General features: G+C 38.7%; 1 protein-coding gene across 1 annotated transcript in view; it reads left to right on the top strand.

Moving 5' to 3' along the window:
• The first annotated feature begins 4,936 nt into the window (after window positions 1-4,936).
• The window catches only part of LOC106058204 (neprilysin-1-like), a 217,447-nt gene continuing 209,181 nt past the window's right edge, over window positions 4,937-13,202 (top strand). The window contains exon 1 of the mRNA XM_056007389.1: window positions 4,937-4,977. The gene's annotated coding sequence lies outside the window, so the exon portion shown is untranslated. The remainder of the gene's footprint in view (window positions 4,978-13,202) is intronic.

Genomic DNA, 13,202 nt, shown 5'->3' with positions numbered 1-13,202 from the left:
CATGGATGGCCGAACAAACATTGATTCAATACATCACACATGGATGGCCGAACAAACATTGATTCAATACATCACACATGGATGGCCGAACAAACATTGATTCAATACATCACACATGGATGGCCGAACAAACATTGATTCAATACATCACACATGGATGGCCGAACAAACATTGATTCAATACATCACACATGGATGGCCGAACAAACATAGATTCAATACCTCACACATGGATGGCCGAACAAACATTGATTCAATACATCACACATGGATGGCCGAACAAACATTGATTCAATACATCACACATGGATGGCCGAACAAACATTGATTCAATACATCACACATGGATGGCCGAACAAACATTGATTCAATACATCACACATGGATGGCCGAACAAACATTGATTCAATACATCACACATGGATGGCCGAACAAACATTGATTCAATACATCACACATGGATGGCCGAACAAACATTGATTCAATACATCACACATGGATGGCCGAACAAACATTGATTCAATACATCACACATGGATGGCCGAACAAACATTATACAATACCAGAAATAAAGGAGTATTTACATAAGAGGGGGTTTAAATATCAAACTATTGCCATGATTTAGCAGGTTTAATTTTTATCTATATGAAAATCTATTACAGACATATCGGGACTTCAATGATTAATGTTTATAATCCATAGAACACTTATGTACTTCATTTTTAAAATAGTATTTTTTTACGTTTGTGAGCTTGCGCTCCCAGAGCTATTTTTATATGTAATTTTAGCTATTTTTGTGTATTCTATTTTTACAGGCCGTCCCAGGTACAGAATAATAAAATAATTAGACGACAGACCACAAAGATCTTCAGCTGTCACACAGACAGGGATACTATACTGACCACTGGTCAAATGTACACTCAACTGTTTTAAGACAGCATGTACATCCTTTTTATACTATCCCGCACCAACCTATATAACAATAGGGGGATGTACAAATAATAAATTTGGCACTAGCCTATAAAAATAGAATACACAAAATAGCTAAAATTACATATAAAAATAGCTCTGGGAGCGCAAATCTCACATTCATCCCGCCTTAAATTTTTGCGTCCCCGCAAAACAAGATAATAACAAAGTACTTAAAATGCATTACATACATACTGCTGACATATTCTACCATCAAAGACAATACACACTAAAATCTATTTGACACAAAAATATTACAGCTCCATGACATGACTTAAATTACATTGCTTTCCAAGGACAAAAGCAAAAAAAGGAATACACTTCATCAGCTAAAAACACAAAAAAGTACTCTTGATTCTGTACATTCTCAAATAGGTACAGCAACTATTAAGCTTTAAAAAAAAAGCTTTTAAAAACTCATGTAGATAACATGTACTCATAAGTTACTGCAATATATACATGTTGATAAATAGAAATGCAATCAACATATTAAATTAAAAAATTACAAATACAAAAATTATGCTAGTAAGGGGAGGAAACGAACTTCATTTCCTCCTGTCGTACATATCTGTAAGTACTGCCATCTTCTGCTTCTACCATGTACCAGCCAGAAACATACTTGGGTACTGCAGTAATTACATAACACGAGGGTTCATACTGCATGAACATTCTGCCCTGGCCTCTGACTCTCTGTTCGACAAGAACTCTGCATCCAATGTTCAGATGGTCGTTCCTTTTCCTCCGGCCTTCTGTATCATCCTGAGGATTAAGGGTGGATTCAGGCTGACGCAACTCTAGGAAGGTGTGTGTTTCCCTATCAGCCTCCACGTGGTTTTGGGTAGCGTCAGCTGAGGCTACTTCTGCATGCATTGACAACATTTCTGCCGCTGCGGGTTGGCTTGTGTGGACCACTGCAGTGTTGGATTGCCTAGGATTCAGTGGCACTTCAACTGACAATTCTGTTGGCTTGGGGGCAGGTTTCAGTTGTACTGCCTGTGGTTGTTCCACTGAGGCGGCCTGAATGTTGCGCACTGCTGCAGTAATATTAGGGCAAGCTCGGGTGAATTGGTCCCGGCTACCACATTTAGAGCAGTTGCCTTGGTGATATCGACGATTAGCTTGGTTCCCTGATTTCCCTTGCTGACCTTGGTGGAACCTGTTCTTCAGCCGGCAATTTCTAGCAAGATGGCCAGGTTTGCCACAGGTATAGCACTTCCTGTTTTTCCTCAGTTATCCCTTCAGGCTAAAGGTGCGCTTTGCTTGCCTACCCGGTTGCGAGGTTATCGGTCCCACATTGCCGCTAATGTGATCGGGTTGATGGTTGTTGCAGTGGGGACAGCTATAGTTCTGTGGCCCCGAAAGTTGTAGGCACACAATCTGTGCTGCCAGCTCCTCCACTTGTTTGGAAAGCGCAGCTAGCTGGCCTTCAATCTTTATCTCACTGCATGTGTGGTTGACTTGCGGTGCGACATCCTCGTCATGCGCCCACCTAATGGCTGTGTCTCTTAACGCCAGGAATTCGGTTTCTGGCCTATCTTTTAGTCTCTCTCGCAGGTCTCTCCTTAGGGTCCTGTCACTGAGGTTTTCTACGAACTGGTCCCTCAGGATAGACTCACTGAAGGGAGTTTCAGATAGAGCTCTCCGTCTGTCAGTGAGTGCTTCAAATGCCTGAAGGAGACGGTGTGAGTAGGTGCGGACAGACTCATTCGGGTGCTGGCTTATTCTGAACAGCTGCCCAATGAGGCAGTTGATGCTCCGCCTTTCTCCATAAGTGGAGCGTAGAACCTGTACCAGGGCATCTTGACATGCCCTTGTCGCCTGAGGGTGACACCTAAGTTCGGCCTTCACTGCCTCACCTAGATGTGCAAAGAGGAAGTCACATTTTTCCTCTGGATGTACCATGTGTTGAGACTTCCATGCTCTCTCAACATTTTGAAGGAACTCTTCAACTTCCCTGGCAGGACCATCACCATGGAAGCGCAGGATACTCATCTCTGTCCTAGGCACCAAGATCACTGTCTGAAACGGCTGCATTCTTGCTGCTGCTTCTGCCTCGCTGTTCATCTTCGTAAATACTCAACAAAATAAAGCCTACTAACCTCTCTAACAAACGCCAAAGGAAAACTAAACTATCACTATCACTACTTCCTATCACTGCCTAAACTTAACTCGTACAAAACCCTAACCTATCCCACAAAATATAAGTCTGGTCACTCAAGCACAGATCCCACTTCTGACACCAAAAATGTGAGCAGGTCAGGAGGCGCAGAGTGGAGACCTTTTCTCTGCTCAACATTAAATTTTATAACAGTAGGCAGATGGTAGCTCTACTGGGTGGGTTTCATCTGTGACACCTCAGTCTACGACCAAGGGGCTAGAGTCGCCTAAGTAACCAGACATACTAACCTAAACTAAATGAAAGCACCAACGAAACTTTACTTCAAATTAAATATTAAAAATGAAATTTTACTTACATAGAAATCAAAAAAATAAATCAGTAATAAAATATAATATATACACTAACCACTACAACTAACTAAAACCCTCTAAATCTACGCCACTACAAACACCAACAAACTAACCAAAATAACTAACACAAACTGATCAAACCAACTATCTAACTAAATCACTACAACTACTACACTAGACCTAGATCTACACAAACACACTACAATAAACTAGTCTAGATCTACAATATTCTACTACTACAACCAACCCATAACTAAAACCAAAACAAGAACACCTTAGCCTTAGTACCTTACTATTAGTATTCACTAAGAACAGAAACAGACTATAACTAAGCCACTAAGCCGACTAAGGCAACACTTCTTAAACAAAATAACACTAGATTCCCTAGATTTAGACTAGATCTACAGAAACAATAACAATACTGAATACTATCAATAAGCAGTAATAAATGCAGCAGAGTAAAAGCAGCTTCAAGCAGCAATAACACAGCAGTTATATTCAGCAGCATGTATTTCAGCAGCTATATTCAGCAGTAATATTCAGCAGTAATAATAGCCTGCAATACATAAATGCAAAACTATAAATACAAAATCATATATTCTATTAGATCTAGAACATAAACAACATATTCATATCAGGCTAAGCTGGTCACCGCCATTTTCAATACAGCATGTTGGGAACAACTGTCAACTCTTTTGAAAAATATTCCAGAAAACTAAATTAAGATATATCTAGCATATTTACACATAGATCTAGTAAAAGAAAATATAAAATAGTTATAAACTTACAGGCCGTCCCAGGTACAGAATAATAAAATAATTAGACGACAGACCACAAAGATCTTCAGCTGTCACACAGACAGAGATACTATACTGACCACTGGTCAAATGTACACTCAACTGTTTTAAGACAGCATGTACATCCTTTTATACTATCCCGCACCAACCTATATAACACTAAGGGGATGTACAAATAATAAATTTGGCACTAGCCTATAAAAATAGAATACACAAAAATAGCTAAAATTACATATAAAAATAGCTCTGGGAGCGCAAGCTCACACATTTATAATGGCAGAGTTCTTGTAAATAAAAGCGATTCAGATATAAAATAAATCTGTCAGCTTTTTTCTAATGTTTCACAGAGTGCGTCTCCAAAAGGGACTCTATGTGCACTGCTTCTTCTCTCTCTCTCAGTCTTAATGAAACTCTGCAAAAAATGTCGTACCAGTTCACAAAACAGAGAACGAAAGAATTGGGGGGAGGGGGGAGTGGAGCGAAAGAAGAAGCGAGACTGATAGGTGGTAATGGGATAGAGAAAGAGGTAGTGAGAAAGACTAAAAAGGGTCAGGGGAAATATTCAAAAAAAAAAAAAAAAAAACAGCGAGCGAGCCAACGTGGCCACCTCCCTGCCTACGACATGCTGTTCAAACGTCCAGTTTAGTTGGCAAAGAAAAAAAAAGGCGCTGATTGTTATTTGAAGCTTTTGACGTAGATGTGTGCACAGTCATCTGAACAGACAGCAGTCAACAACTAGAAAGTAAGTAGATCTAGAAGTTTCCCCACATGTTCACCATAGTCATTACGTTTATTGTTTACGTAGACAGAAACTTTGTTTGCTAAAATGTTAAAATAGCGACTCTGCTGCTACCACTTCCATCAATACAACAAGTACCGTTACTATTTTGAAAGTGAATCCAAATCCAGTGTCGGCACAAGGGGTAGGCGATGTGACCTACTACCCACGGCCTCGAGGTTCAAAGAGACTCGTCTCTCGAAGATATATCCATTAGTCGTGCATGTGTAAGTACAGAATATAGAATTCAAACTTCGCTTTGGTTGTAAGTTTAAAAAAAAAACTAACTACTTTTATAGCGCGCAGTTTTGACAACAATCTAGATCTAATTTAGACTAAATAGAGGCCAGATGTATATCTAAATTAAGTCTTTCGTAACTTCTTTTGCATAAAAATTGGGCTACTTGCGACCGACACATATATAATGTTTACTTGAAGCAACATAGCCAATTGGTAAATTGTTTATTTCATTCAAGCTGTGTTAGGTATAATACAATAAATAATTGTGGACGGTTTCAACTTGAATAGGTGTAAACAAAAACAACGTGTTCGAACTTTTTACCAGACAGAGTAAAATTTAAAAAAAAACAGGGGGCAGGGAGGCTTTTCTGTATATTTTTGTAACATTTATGCAAACAGTTTTATTTTATAGAATACAATTATTTAAACTATTAAAAAAGTATTTTGAGTTATACAAGCTAAGAATTGACGTTTATTTTTGTTTTAAAAAGGATATTAGAACAGCATTAAATAGCGTTGCCTCGATTGCCGTAGCAAAATCCTATTTAGTTTTGTTAGGGAATAGCTTCTTCCATAGCTTTGAATGAGAGAGTGGCCCTTCACTAGCCATCAGTTAGATGGTCATTTTAAAACACCCATTAGGCCAGGCTTACACAAGCATATTCTCATAACAATCAGTTCATGAAATACATAGGAATATTGACAATGTCGAAAAGTAAATGAAAATGGACAAAGGCTCCTCGAGGTTTGCTCACTACACTCCCTCTGCGTCACTAATACCTGTTTCAAGACTAAACCGAAGCACAGAGTATCTTGGAGGCCCCCTCGCTCCAAACACTGGCACCAACTAGACCTAATCATAGTAAGACAAAAGTGCTTAAAATTTGTCAAGCTTACCAGGTCCTACCACAGTGCAGACTGCGACACAGATCACTCCTTGGTATGTTGTAAGATCAATCTTCTCCCCAAAAAAATCCACCATACCATGCAGATTGGAAGACCCCAATCGGATGTAAGCAGGATGTGTCACCCTGATCTCCAGATACAGTTTGCGGAATCTTTTGAACGCGAGTATAAAAATATCTCTGAAAATACAGCAACAGAAAAATGGGAACACCTCAAGTCCACCATACAAAAGACTTCCCTGGAAATCTTTGGAAGAAAAATTACAAAACAAAATGATTGGTTCGACTCTAAAGCAGTTATTTTAGCACCTGTCATCAGAGCAAAGAGAGATGCACTCGCTACTTACAAGGCAAAACCTACCCAACGCAACATGCTAAACCTGAAGCTAGAGCCAATGCACAGAGGACAGCAAGGATCTGTGCCAATGAATACTGAGTAGAGCTCAGTGAGAGTATTCAGCTCGCAGCCCAAGTGGGTAACATAAGAGGGATGTACGAAGGAATCAAAAAGGCTCTCGGACCCTCCCAAAACAAGACAGCAGATCTGAAATCAACCACTGGGGAAACTATCACAGAGATGTGCCAACAAATGCACAGATGGTTTGAACATTACTCTGAACTGTACGCCAGAACAAGCTCAGTCTCTGACTCAGCCCTTAAGGCCATCATACGATTACCTACAATGAACGAGCTAGATGAAACACCCACCCTTTCAGAGCTCAACAAAGCCATAGACAACATTGCTGCCCGCAAAGCACCCGGATGCGATGGTATCCCCCCAGATCTTCTAAAACAATGCAAAACTACTCTAATCCAACCTCTACACAAACTGCTTTGCAAATGTTGGCAAGAAGGTGCTGTGCCACAAGACCTGCGGGATGCTAAAATCATTACACTGTATAAGAACAAAGGTGACAGAAGTGACTGCAACAATTACAGGTGAATCTCCCTATTAAGTATTGTAGGCAAAGTCTTTGCTCGAGTGATAATTCCCAGGCTACAAAAACTCGCTGATCGGGTCTATCCAGAATCACAATGCGGCTTTCGCTCAGGGAGATCCACGATTGACATGATTTTCTCCATCCGCCAACTCCAGGAAAAGTGCAGAGAACAAAGGATGCCTTTGTACATTGCGTTTATTGACCTGACAAAGGCCTTCGATCTAGTTAGCAGACATGGCCTCTTTAAAATTTTACAGATAATAGGCTGTCCACCCAAGCTACTAAATGTAATCATATCTTTCCAACAAAATATGATGGGTACAGTGCAATTCAACGGTGCCAGCTCTGAAAGTTTCAATATAAACAGCGGAGTTAAACAAGGATGTGTCCTGGCCCCAACCCTCTTTGGAATACTATTTTCACTGCTAATCCACAACGCGTTTGACAAATCCACTGAAGGCATCTATCTCCATTCCAGATTTGATGGCAAACTCCTAAATATTGCCAGACTGAGGGCCAAAACTAAAATCAGAGCCACCCTCGTAAGAGATATGCTATTCGCGGATGACGCAGAGGTAGTGGCACACACGCAAGAGGAACTTCAGTCACTAATGTCCCGCTTCTTTCAGGCCTGTAAAGAATATGGCTTGACTATTAGCACGAAGAAAACAGATGTTATGGGACCACCTGCTACAGCACCATCCTCCATCCTCATAGACGATAACAAGCTGGACACCGTAAACGAATTCTGCTATCTGGGATCCACAATTACAGATGACCTGTCTCTAGAAGAGGAAATGAAAAAACGCATAGGGAAGGCTGCCTCGACATTCGCTAGACTCAGACCAAGAGTTTGGGAAAACCATAAGCTAACTACGGTGACCAAAATGGAAGTCTACAAGGCATGCGTTATGAGTACACTGCTGTATGGCAGTCAATCATGGACCACCTACGCAAAGCAAGAGAGAAAACTGAACTCGTTCCATTTGAGATGTCTCCGTAGGATCTTGAATGTCACATGGAAAGAAAAAGTGTGCAATACTGAGATCCTTGCGCGATCAGGTATTCCCAGCATCTTTACAGCCCTCAGACAACGCTGTTTGCGCTGGCTTGGACATGTTCGCCGGATGGATGACAAGCACATCCCGAAAGTCATCCTCTATGGTCAACTCGCGACTGGCACAAGAAAAACTGGTCGCCCCAACCTTCGTTACATAGATGTAATAAAACGTGACCTCAAATCAGTGAATATCAATACTGACGATTGGGAAGACATAGCTCTAGACCGCAACAGGTGGAGAGAGACAGTGACCAAGAAAGCTATGGACAGTGAAAGTACATGGGTCTCAGCTCAGGAAGAAAAACGCACAATCCGAAAAACGGCCAGCTTCTCTACCACCGAAGCAAAAGCCACTTTAACCTGCGCTATCTGTGGACGGGAGTGTCTCTCCAAAATAGGGCTCGACAGCCACATGAGGAAGTGTGCTCTGAGATGAACCATAGTCGTTCTACGACTGAAGGAGGCCAATGGATTGACAATGTAATAATAACAACAGTATCAATTTATCTTCGTACCCTTTGGTATCATGCCGTCTTCTAGCCTAACAATACAATCATTTCGGCAACACCCTCAACTCGCAAAAGTCTCTTTTGTATGTTCATATATGTAAGGCTGTTCAAAAGAAACCTTTTTACTCAGAGATCCCGAATATCTGCGATTCGTACAAAGCTTATATCAACTGTCTGTCTGTCTGTCTGTCTGGTCAAAAGTTTGTACATGTTATTCTCCGACACATAATTTCGGATCAAGCTGAATTTCACAAAATTATTTCTTTAACCTGACAACGCAAAAATCAATAAAAAAAAATTAACCAATTAGTTAATTAACTATTGGTAATAAACTATTTTGTTTGGTATCTTGAACAAGGGAAAGAAATTGTACTCGACTGAAGTGTTGGCTGCCTGATCGTGTGGTCTGAGCGCAATACTGTCGTTCAAACTTGTCGATGGTCCCGGGTTCATATCTTTGCCGGTTTGTACTACAAAGTAATGTATCTTCAACTCTGAAGGAACATCCGAAACATGTCAAACATTTTACAACAAACATTTTTTTAGCTGAATTAGTCCCCTTTGTTAACACAAACATGAAAGAGAAACAATAGATACAATCTTAAATATTCATAGACTCTTAGCTAGCAGAGTAATTACCACGTTGGCTTGAGAAGCCCACAATTTCGAATTCGAATTAAAAAACTGGTCCAGAAAGCTAAAAGCATGAAGTTGCACTAAACAAAACAATTGGTACAAAAACTATTTCTAATCACACAGATTTATTATTATTATTCTAGATCTATTACAAATGTAATTACTTCACTGTTCCTAACATATTGATACACTTAATAAAAGCTTTGTTGTTGTTTTTTTCGGAAGTATTTTTGGCGGCCCCCGAAATGGGTATAGATGCAATTAGTTTTGTGAGGTCTGTCGGTCCGTCAAGCTGTCCGTCCCGTTTAAATCTCAGAAACTAGAAGAGAAAATGAAAATCGGACATCATGATATTTTAGATCATTCAATGTTCTGATGCAACGGATACTTTTTTCTTTTACGAACGTGGTCCATTTAATTTTTAAAATATCTATGCAAGCAGAATTTTCAATAAAATACACCACTTTTAAATGAAAAAACTTCAGGGGAGGTAATTTTTTAAATGGTCACAGAATTCTTCATAAATAACTCAAGCTTCATTCATAGATTCTAAAGCAAACTACAGTCACCAAATTCTATAACCATAGCTAAATTGGGTTTTTGAATTTAAAGAGATTTTTTAGTTTAAAAAGCCCCAACAGATGATTTTGACGATAAAAATTCCATTTTTCGATATAAAATCTAAAGCAAACTAGAGTCACCTAATTTCAAGAGCGTATTCAAGAGAGGTTACACATTTCTACCAGTGGCGGTGCTCTATTAATAAAGTACAATGAATAGTCATCTGCGAAATTGAAAAACACCTAATTCCAAGATCGTAATCAAGAGAAGTTACACATGTCTACCAGTGGCTGGGATCCATTAATAAAGTGCAATGAAATTGAAAAAGACTAAATGTGGCTCAACAAAGATGGCTATGACAGATTTTAGGAGTCAGTTATAGAGATCGGGTCTAAATCAAGGAAATCCTATGTCGAACTGTGAGTCCTCCCCTTAGTAAGATTGTGACAGATCGTCGCATGAGGTTTGCGGGACATGTTACGCATAATAAGAGTTGCGATGACATCCTAGTACAACTTGGCACCACACATTCATGGAGGTCCTCAGAGCAGGTGGGAAGAGGCTTCAGACATTACCAGTGTCAGATTATTTTTGTGGAAACAGCTTGACGGCAAATGCACCAAACGGCGCGGGAGAGTCTAAGTCAGTAAGAATAGCACATTAGATTTTTGATATAAAACTTTTTAATAGCAGGAAAATGCACCGTAGATACCTCAGAATATGCATTTTGTTGGCTTTCAATACCAGAAATATTATTTGGCGAGTCTTGGAGAGTCTACAATTTTTCCACTAACTCCAGGAAGAACCTATTCTAGGGCAAGGATGAAGGGTCAGAATGTAATATATATTATGTACACACACACATACATACATATAAATAACTTTTTTTGCGGATGGGGGGGGGGGAGAAAAAACCCTCCAACCCCCACCCGAAAAAAATCCTGGCTACGCCCATGCTTGTAAGTATGTATGTCTGTTTAAAATTTCAAGGCATATGTTTAGAAATGAAAAAAGAAATCTCAACTCATTGTTCGGTTTGAAAATGTTTAATTATCAAAGAATTAATTTTGGCTAGAATGTTTTATGAATGAAAATTTTTCATGACGTCAAATGGAAAAAAAACACCACTTACGTCACTGGGCTTACAGCAGTAAATTAAATTGCGCACATGAACAACTTTTAATAAATCAATAGACCTAATTAAACATTGGCGCACCATCTTATTGTAGGCTCTATTAGCTTAGACAACAAAGTAAAAGTCACCTACACGGCTCTCCGGAATTAAAGTGTGAACAATTAATAAAACTCGCAAAACACAATAACCGAACATACCTCTGCCAGTGTAACTGTCAGATCATAAGAAGTCCCTCTATACCAGTGGTCTTCAACCTTTTTGGCCTACCGCCCCCTTTTGTTTTTTTGTTTTTTTTTAATCCGCCAGCGCCCCCCCCCCTCTAAGAAAAACACTTAAAAAGAAACGTGAGAATGCAAATTTGAACAAAAGTGTAAATAAGCGCTATAAAGATCCACTCAGGCGCCATTTTGCCCTCACTGGCATATAGGAAAGTACCTCTGAGAGAGACAGCTGGAGAGCTCTCACAAAAGCTGCGGGACAAACATTTGAGACTCAAAAGAAAAGGCATTATTGAAGACAGGTGCAAAAGACATAAAGAAAACTTAAATAGACTACCAGCAGACAACGGCTTTGTCTGCACAAAATTTGGGACAATATGCAGGTTGCAACTGGATTTGAGTAGTTATGTGAAACACTGCACTCAGTCTTAATCTTTGGAATCGAAAACATTGCCATTTTTATCATTAAACAAAAATTATGTCAAATAATTTGCAGTGATTACACACAAAAATTAATCTCATTGTCATGCCTTACTTTCAAATCTTAAGAATATTCCCTTTTTAAATTATTGAATATTAGGGCCTACTGTTTTTAGGTTTAAAGCTAAAACATAATTCCATTTTCGACCACAGTTTATAAATTTTACTGAAACATTCAAGTGCAGCCTAATCTCTGTTGTGCCTCCTGTGTTAACTTCTTTTTACTGAAGACATAATTTTGAAATCTATTTTTTCCTGCAACTTAATTTGAACATCGGTAACAGATGTTCAATAATTGTCATTTATATTTAATTTTTTTATTTACATCCTAAAAGCGAATCGTCATTTCTTCATAGAACATTGTTAGGTGAATAGCATAGATATCGATGTCCTTAGGCAGTAATTTATTTTGTCAACAAACAAGTTTTGCGAGATTGTAAAACTCTTTAAAATAGATTTAATCTCTCGATAAAATGATTTATTCAATGAAAGTCAATTTCTTTCCTTGCAGTCGAAGATTGGTTTCATTCTTGTGCGTTAGATGCCTACCATGTAAAACACATTTTTAAAGCCTGCTTTAACTTAAGTCATCGCCAACCGATGAATCTTTCTGTTTCTAAAACAAAAATATTTAAAAATCCAAAATTGTATTTACAAGCTTAACAAAACGAGCAATAATAAACCCCAGCGAACTTCTGTTTAAAACAAAAGTCTAACATGTTGATCATCATTTGTTTCAAAAAACTGTTGAAAGATGAGCTTATTTTCGGCATGGGTTTGTATTTTATTTACAATATTTATGATTAGATTCAAATAGAAATAAAATTGCGGGCTAAAATTTTAACAAGATGTTGCCTGTGTATCATAACTCACAAGGTGAATAGTGGATAGATCTGTTTTTAGCGACCTCCGTAAGGAGGCCGCTATTAGGTTTGTGCAAAATGTCCGTCTGTCACACTCAGATCTCGAAAACTAGAAGAGAAATGTAAAAAATTATTTCACCATGCGATGCGGCTTGAAAAGTTTTGGTGCAACGGCTACTTTTTTCTGGTCAACTAGCTGCTAAAATTAAAAGAAAACGTTTATGTTTGTTTATAAAGGCTAAGAATGTAATTTGTATGTAAATATCACGCACATTTTTTAAAATGGACTTTCTGTGCAGCGACTTTCGTGCGGTAGGTAACGCCGCGGCATGATAATATGCTAAACAAATTCCTAAACAAATTTTAAATAATCAGATTAGCCACTTATTTTTGTGCGTTTTGTCTGTTGGTCGGTCAGTCCGTCACGTGTATATAAAAAAAAACAACATTAAAAGCTATTGAAAATCTGATGTAACCTTTAATGTTCCTTCCAAACATTGCAATAGTTTTAAGTATCTGTAATAGATTGTTCCGGATGTTTTATTGAAAAACAAAATCAATGCCAACGAATGTTTGTTGTATCTTCTAACTTATATTACATGTAATTTCCGTGCTATGAACTATGAAGAACTATGAGGTTG

Source organism: Biomphalaria glabrata, chromosome 13 (genome assembly GCF_947242115.1).
Source record: "Biomphalaria glabrata chromosome 13, xgBioGlab47.1, whole genome shotgun sequence".
Taxonomy (NCBI): domain Eukaryota; kingdom Metazoa; phylum Mollusca; class Gastropoda; family Planorbidae; genus Biomphalaria; species Biomphalaria glabrata.
The sequence above is the reverse complement of the archived record's forward strand: the minus strand, read 5'-3'. Positions and strand labels throughout refer to the sequence as shown.